This window comes from Oncorhynchus keta, chromosome 9 (assembly GCF_023373465.1).
Source record: "Oncorhynchus keta strain PuntledgeMale-10-30-2019 chromosome 9, Oket_V2, whole genome shotgun sequence".
NCBI classification, from domain to species: Eukaryota; Metazoa; Chordata; class Actinopteri; order Salmoniformes; family Salmonidae; genus Oncorhynchus; species Oncorhynchus keta.
This window is the reverse complement of record NC_068429.1, coordinates 4,797,224-4,804,451: the sequence shown is the minus strand read 5'-3', so window position 1 is coordinate 4,804,451 and position 7,228 is coordinate 4,797,224.

Here is a 7,228-nt window from a genome sequence, read left to right as displayed (position 1 = left end):
CTGTGGGACACAAACCCTAGCCCTCTCTCCTTTAGGGGGCTGTGTGGGGGGTAAATCTCAGTGTGTCCTGTATGGCACCAGCTGTCCAAAGCAACGGGAGGCGTGGCAAATTACCACCATTACGGGAGTGGAGAGGCGTGTCTAAAGTTATTAACTGTGGCCACGAGACACAGGTGTTCACAGGGAGCCGGCACGATCTTTAAATCTGTCCTGGCTGAGAGGGAATGACGGAGGGTACGCCACCCAATGCAGTGCATTGATCAGTCCAGTGTGTATGGGGGGTTCATGTATGTAGGATACAGTCCAGTGTGTATGGGGGGTTCATGTATGTAGGATACAGTCCAGTGTGTATGGGGGGTTCATGTATGTAGGATACAGTCCAGTGTGTATGGGGGGTTCATGTAGGATACAGTCCAGTGCGTATGGGGGGGTTCATGTAGGATGCAGTCCAGTGTGTATGGGGGTCCATGTAGGATACAGTCCAGTGTGTATGGGGGGTTCATGTATGTAGGATACAGTCCAGTGTGTATGGGGGGTTCATGTATGTAGGATACAGTCCAGTGTGTATGGGGGTTCATGTAGGGGTCCAGTGTGTATGGGGGGGTTCATGTAGGATGCAGTCCAGTGTGTATGGGGGGTCCATGTAGGATACAGTCCAGTGTGTATGGGGGGTTAATGTAGGATACAGTCCAGTGTGTATGGGGGGTTCATGTAGGATACAGTCCAGTGTGTATGGGGTGTTAATGTAGGATACAGTCCAGTGTGTATGGGGGGTTCATGTATGTAGGATACAGTCCAGTGTGTATGGGGGGTTCATGTATGTAGGATACAGTCCAGTGTGTATGGGGGGTTCATGTATGTAGGATACAGTCCAGTGTGTATGGGGGGTTCATGTATGTAGGATACAGTCCAGTGTGTATGGGGGGTCCATGTAGGATACAGTCCAGTGTGTATGGGGGGTTCATGTATGTAGGATACAGTCCAGTGTGTATGGGGGGTCCATGTAGGATACAGTCCAGTGTGTATGGGGGGTTCATGTATGTAGGATACAGTCCAGTGTGTATGGGGGGTTCATGTATGTAGGATACAGTCCAGTGTGTATGGGGGGTTCATGTAGGATACAGTCCAGTGTGTATGGGGGGGTTCATGTAGGATGCAGTCCAGTGTGTATGGGGGGTCCATGTAGGATACAGTCCAGTGTGTATGGGGGGTTAATGTAGGATACAGTCCAGTGTGTATGGGGGGTTCATGTAGGATACAGTCCAGTGTGTATGGGGGGTTAATGTAGGATACAGTCCAGTGTGTATGGGGGGTTCATGTATGTAGGATACAGTCCAGTGTGTATGGGGGGTCCATGTAGGATACAGTCCAGTGTGTATGGGGGGTTCATGTATGTAGGATACAGTCCAGTGTGTATGGGGGGTCCATGTAGGATACAGTCCAGTGTGTATGGGGGGTCCATGTATGTAGGATACAGTCCAGTGTGTATGGGGGGTCCATGTAGGATACAGTCCAGTGTGTATGGGGGTTCATGTAGGATACAGTCCAGTGTGTATGGGGGTTAATGTAGGATACAGTCCAGTGTGTATGGGGGGTCCATGTAGGATACAGTCCAGTGTGTATGGGGGGTCCATGTAGGATACAGTCCAGTGTGTATGGGGGGTTCATGTAGGATACAGTCCAGTGTGTATGGGGGGGTTAATGTAGGATACAGTCCAGTGTGTATGGGGGGTTAATGTAGGATACAGTCCAGTGTGTATGGGGGGTCCATGTAGGATACAGTCCAGTGTGTATGGGGGGTTAATGTAGGATACAGTCCAGTGTGTATGGGGGGTTAATGTAGGATACAGTCCAGTGTGTATGGGGGGTCCATGTAGGATACAGTCCAGTGTGTATGGGGGGTTAATGTAGGATACAGTCCAGTGTGTATGGGGGGTTAATGTAGGATACAGTCCAGTGTGTATGGGGGGTTCATGTAGGATACAGTCCAGTGTGTATGGGGGGTCCATGTAGGATACAGTCCAGTGTGTATGGAGGGTTCATGTAGGATACAGTCCAGTGTGTATGGAGGGTTCATGTAGGATACAGTCCAGTGTGTATGGGGGGTTCATGTAGGATACAGTCCAGTGTGTATGGGGGTTCATGTAGGATACAGTCCAGTGTGTATGGGGGGGTCCATGTAGGATACAGTCCAGTGTGTATGGGGGGTTCATGTAGGATACAGTCCAGTGTGTATGGGGGGTCCATGTAGGATACAGTCCAGTGTGTATGGGGGGTCCATGTAGGATACAGTCCAGTGTGTATGGGGGGTCCATGTAGGATACAGTCCAGTGTGTATGGAGGGTTCATGTATGTAGGATACAGTCCAGTGTGTATGGGGGGTCCATGTAGGATACAGTCCAGTGTGTATGGGGGGTCCATGTAGGATACAGTCCAGTGTGTATGGGGGGTTCATGTAGGATACAGTCCAGTGTGTATGGGGGGTTCATGTAGGATGCAGTCCAGTGTGTATGGGGGGTTAATGTAGGATACAGTCCAGTGTGTATGGGGGGTTCATGTAGTATACAGTCCAGTGTGTATGGGGGGTCCATGTAGGATACAGTCCAGTGTGTATGGAGGGTTGAGGGGAGAGGACGTTGCAGCCTGGCTCATTTCAATAGGAGACCTTTCCTATTGTGTGGTTTTAATTTCCTTTTCCTCATTCACTGGAAGGCTAATATCCGTTTCCAGATTAACAAAAGTAAAGTGTGCCACTGACTGTTGTTATCCTCTGAGTTAAACCTGCCCTTCTTTCCTAGTCAGTAGATAGCAATGTCAATATTGTTTAATCAAGCAACTTCCGTTGAGAGTATTAGATGTGATTAAAAGATGCCTATAGTGAATTGATTAGGTTTTAGGGTCTGGTTTCCCAGACACAAATTAAGCTTAGTCCTGGACTAAAGAGTACGATTCATGGGGATGAGTCCTGGACTAAAGAGTACGATTCATGGGGATGAGTCCTGGACCAAAGAGTACGATTCATGGGGATGAGTCCTGGACTAAAGAGTACGATTCATGGAGATGAGTCCTGGACTAAAGAGTACGATTCATGGGGATGAGTCCTGGACTAAAGAGTACGATTCATGGGGATGAGTCCTGGACTAAAGAGTACGATTCATGGACATGAGTCCTGGACTAAAGAGTACGATTCATGGAGATGAGTCCTGGACTAAAGAGTACGATTCATGGAGATGAGTCCTGGACTAAAGAGTACGATTCATGGAGATGAGTCCTGGACTAAAGAGTACGATTCATGGGGATGAGTCCTGGACTAAAGAGTACGATTCATGGACATGAGTCCTGGACTAAAGAGTACGATTCATGGAGATGAGTCCTGGACTAAAGAGTACGATTCATGGAGATGAGTCCTGGACTAAAGAGTACGATTCATGGGGATGAGTCCTGGACTAAAGAGTACGATTCATGGAGATGAGTCCTGGACTAAAGAGTACGATTCATGGGGATGAGTCCTGGACTAAAGAGTACGATTCATGGGGATGAGTCCTGGACTAAAGAGTACGATTCATGGAGATGAGTCCTGGACTAAAGAGTACGATTCATGGAGATGAGTCCTGGACTAAAGAGTACGATTCATGGACATGAGTCCTGGACTAAAGAGTACGATTCATGGAGATGAGTCCTGGACTAAAGAGTACGATTCATGGAGATGAGTCCTGGACTAAAGAGTACGATTCATGGGGATGAGTCCTGGACTAAAGAGTACGATTCATGGACATGAGTCCTGGACTAAAGAGTACGATTCATGGAGATGAGTCCTGGACTAAAGAGTACGATTCATGGAGATGAGTCCTGGACTAAAGAGTACGATTCATGGGGATGAGTCCTGGACTAAAGAGTACGATTCATGGAGATGAGTCCTGGACTAAAGAGTACGATTCATGGGGATGAGTCCTGGACTAAAGAGTACGATTCATGGGGATGAGTCCTGGACTAAAGAGTACGATTCATGGAGATGAGTCCTGGACTAAAGAGTACGATTCATGGGGATGAGTCCTGGACTAAAGAGTACGATTCATGGGGATGAGTCCTGGACTAAAGAGTACGATTCATGGGGATGAGTCCTGGACTAAAGAGTACGATTCATGGGGATGAGTCCTGGACTAAAGAGTACGATTCATGGGGATGAGTCCTGGACTAAAGAGTACGATTCATGGAGATGAGTCCTGGACTAAAGAGTACGATTCATGGGGATGAGTCCTGGACTAAAGAGTACGATTCATGGGGATGAGTCCTGGACTAAAGAGTACGATTCATGGGGATGAGTCCTGGACTAAAGAGTACGATTCATGGAGATGAGTCCTGGACTAAAGAGTACGATTCATGGAGATGAGTCCTGGACTAAAGAGTACGATTCATGGAGATGAGTCCTGGACTAAAGAGTACGATTCATGGGGATGAGTCCTGGACTAAAGAGTACGATTCATGGAGATTCTCTTTTTAGTCCAGGGCTCAATCTGCATCTGGGAAACTGGTCCTCGGTGGTTCAGAACACTATGTGTGCGAATACGTTTACAGGGGGGTTTGCTTTATACATTCAAACACAGAGATGTGACTTTTGGCTTAAAAACAGGACAACAGTAACAACAATAACCAAGGGTCAAAATAACCAACACATTGATCAATAACAATAAGTAGACAGTAGAGGACATGTGCAGGTTGATTGGTCTGTCAGACACTGTCCCTCGACTTATGTCAGGCAGCAATGTAGTGCTCTGCCAACCCACAGCTCTCTGCGTCCTCCCCCAACAGGACGGGTAGCCTACTCTCATCAGAGAGGTCTTCAATGTAGTGCGCTGCCAACCCACAGCTCTCTGCGTCCTCCCCCAACAGGACGGGTAGCCTACTCTCATCAGAGAGGTCTTCAATGTAGTGCGCTGCCAACCCACAGCTCTCTGCGTCCTCCCCCAACAGGACGGGTAGCCTACTCTCATCAGAGAGGTCTTCAATGTAGTGCGCTGCCAACCCACAGCTCTCTGCGTCCTCCCCCAACAGGACAGGTAGCCTACTCTCATCAGATAGGTCTTCAATGTAGTGCGCTGCCAACCCACAGCTCTCTGCGTCCTCCCCAACAGGACGGGTAGCCTACTCTCATCAGAGAGGTCTTCAAATCAAATTTAGTTATATAGCGCTGCCAACCCACAGTGCTGTACAGAAACCCAGCCTAAAACCCCAACAGGAAACAATGGGTAGCACGGTGGCTAGGAAAAACTCATCAGATCAAATCAAATCAAATCAAATCAAATTTATTTATATAGCCTCTTCGTGGCATCAGCTGATATCTCAAAAGATGCTGTTGACAGAAACCCAGCCTAAAATAAGGCAAACAGCAAACAATGCAGGTGCAAAGCACGGTGGACTGGGAAAAAGCTCATGTCAGAAAGGCCAAAACCTAGGAAGAAACCTAGAGAGGAACCGAGGCTATGTGGGGTGGCCAGTCCTCTTCTGGCTGTGCCGGGTAGAGATTATAACAGAACATGACCAAGATGTTCAAATGTTCATAAATGACCAGCATGGTCGAATAATAATAAGGCAGAACAGTTGAAACTGGAGCAGCAGCACAGTCAGGTGGACTGGGGACAGCAAGGAGCCATCATGTCAGGTAGTCCTGGGGCATGGTCCTAGGGCTCAGGTCATCCGAGAGAGAGAAAGAAAGAGAGAAGGAGAGAATTAGAGAATGCACACTTAGATTCACACAGGACACCGAATCAGAGAGGTCTTCAATGTAGTGCGCTGCCAACCCACAGCTCTCTGCACCCTCCCCCAACAGGACGGGTAGCCTACTCTCATCAGAGAGGTCTTAGCAGATGTTCTTATCCAGAGCGACTTATAGTAGTGTATTGATCTTCAGATAGCTAGGTGGGCCAGTCATAGTCAGGACATTCATCTCCAGATAGCTAGGTGGACCAGTCATAGTCAGTACATTCATCTCCAGATAGCTAGGTGGACCAGTCATAGTCAGTACATTCATCTCCAGATAGCTCGGTGGACCAGTCATAGTCAGTACATTCATCTCCAGATAGCTCGGTGGACCAGTCATAGTCAGTACATTCATCTCCAGATAGCTAGGTAGACCAGTCATAGTCAGTACATTCATCTCCAGATAGCTAGGTGGACCAGTCATAGTCAGTACATTCATCTCCAGATAGCTAGGTGGACCAGTCATAGTCAGTACATTCATCTCCAGATAGCTAGGTGGACCAGTCATAGTCAGTACATTCATCTCCAGATAGCTAGGTGGACCAGTCATAGTCAGGACATTCATCTCCAGATAGCTAGGTGGGACAACCACATATCACAGGCTTTGTAGTACATGTTTCGTCAATAAAGTAGTTATCAGCTAGTAAAAGGGAGGACCCAGAGGAGTCAGCTAGAAAAAGGGAGGACCCAGAGGAGTCAGCTAGAAAAGGGGAGGACCTGGAGGAGTCACCTAGAAAAGGGGAGGACCCAGAGGAGTCACCTAGAAAAGGGGAGGACCTGGAGGAGTCACCTAGTAAAGGGGAGGACCCAGAGGAGTCAGCTAGTAAAGGGGAGGATCCAGAGGAGTCACCTAGTAAAGGGGAAGGCCCAGAGGAGTCAGCTAGTAAAGGGGAGGACCTGGAGGAGTCAGCTAGTAAAGGGGAGGACCCAGAGGAGTCAGCTAGTAAAGGGGAGGACCTGGAGGAGTCAGCTAGTAAAGGGGAGGACCCAGAGGAGTCGGCTAGTAAAGGGGAGGACCTGGAGGAGTCAGCTAGTAAAGGGGAGGACCTGGAGGAGTCAGCTAGTAAAGGGGAGGACCCAGAGGAGTCAGCTAGTAAAGGGGAGGCCCTGGAGGAGTCAGCTAGTAAAGGGGAGGATCTGGAGGAGTCAGCTAGTAAAGGGGAGGACCCAGAGTAGTCAGCTAGTAAAGGGGAGGACCCAGAGGAGTCAGCTAGTAAAGGGGAGGACCCAGAGGAATCTAGGTCAGACTATTCCTCTGACCTGGTAGGTTATTAAACCCAGGTAGACTATTCCTCTGGCCTGGTAGGTTATTAAACCCAGGTAGACTAATCCTCTGACCTGGTAGGTTATTAAACCCAGGTAGACTATTCCTCTGACCTGGTAGGTTATTAAACCCAGGTAGACTATTCCTCTGACCTGGTAGGTTATTATACCCAGGTAGACTATTCCTCTGACCTGGTAGGTTATTAAA